The following is a 1,265-nucleotide window of genomic DNA, read 5'->3' on the forward strand; positions in this document are numbered from 1 at the left end:
AGGCGGGCAGATCACAAGGTCAGGAGTTCAAGACCAGCATGACCAACATGGTGAAATCCCGTCTGTACTAAAGAATACAAAAATTAGCCGGGTGTGGTGGCACATGCCTGTAATCCCAGCTACTCAGTAGGCTGAGGCAGGAGAATCACTTGAACACGAGAGGCAGAGGTTGCAGTGAGCCAAGATTGCACCACTGCACTCCAGCCTGGGTGACAGACTGCGACTCTGTCTCAAAAAACAAAAAAAAAAACAAAAAACTAGCCGGGCGTGGTGGCGGGCGCCTGTAGTCCCAGCTACTCTGCATGGAGGCTGAGGCAGGAGAATGGCGTAAACTCAGGAGGCAGAGCTTGCAGTGAGCTGAGATCCTGCCACTGGACTCCAGCCTGGGCAACAGAGCGAGACTCCGTCTCAAAAAAAAAAAAAAAGTTGAAGTATAGAGAGAGAGCAAATGTAAGTCATCGAAAGAAGTATTTCAGAGCAAAGATAATGTAAAGGAATTGGACTAGGGAGCCAAAACATTCAGGCAGGAAGGAGAGAAACCCCAGCTGTGGAACACAGAAAGAGAAAGATGTGGAGAGTTTGAGAGAACCATTACAAAACCACCAAGTTAGATCAAAACAAAGCATTACAGTTACTATTTAGCCTCTCTGACTTACAAATTATGGCCTTCAATGTCAATTTCAAGCATACAAATTATAACTCAAATTCCACTAATATGTGTCTTACCTGTGGAATATGATGAAGGGGTTCCAAAGGCCAGGAACACAAAAAGTAGGAGAGCAATCCATGGAAAGTGATGCCATGAGGTCCCAGCCTTGTCTCTTCCGTAACTTAAAATGGCTGTTGAAATGACAGTTGGAAATGTGAGTAGATAGAATGCTGCCTACCCATCCTGTGTTCTTCATGAAAGGAAAGTAGATTAATTTCACGTGCTTTAAAATGTTTTTAAAATGCTATACTGATTGATAACTTAGTTTGTCATAATAATATAGATTGGATAGACTGATGGATAGATACATAGTTTTATTTATTTGGGGATAGCAATATGACATTATGCACATAAAAATGTGGCCAAAGGAAGGTCCTATCTGGTCAGAGTTTTATTTCTCTTGGTATCTTTCCATCAGGAAGTTGAAAAAGTCATACATTTCCACCTTTCTCACTTCCTTTCTAGCCCTCCTTTTTTTTTTTTTTAATTTTCTTCAGTACTTCTTCCCTTTTCACAATTACTGCTGCAGGTCTGTTTACCAATCCCAAGGGAGTGA

The 1,265-nt window shown here is 41.9% G+C and overlaps 1 protein-coding gene across 1 annotated transcript in view; it reads right to left on the bottom strand.

Moving 5' to 3' along the window:
* The window catches only part of LOC105542973 (puromycin-sensitive aminopeptidase), a 122,511-nt gene extending 121,667 nt beyond the window's left edge, over positions 1-844 (bottom strand). Inside the window, exon 1 of the mRNA XM_011984696.1 lies at positions 727-844. The gene's annotated coding sequence lies outside the window, so the exon portion shown is untranslated. The remainder of the gene's footprint in view (positions 1-726) is intronic.
* Positions 845-1,265: the final 421 nt, after the last annotated feature.

This window comes from Mandrillus leucophaeus, unplaced genomic scaffold (genome assembly GCF_000951045.1).
Source record: "Mandrillus leucophaeus isolate KB7577 unplaced genomic scaffold, Mleu.le_1.0 Scaffold272, whole genome shotgun sequence".
Classification (NCBI taxonomy): Eukaryota; Metazoa; Chordata; class Mammalia; order Primates; family Cercopithecidae; genus Mandrillus; species Mandrillus leucophaeus.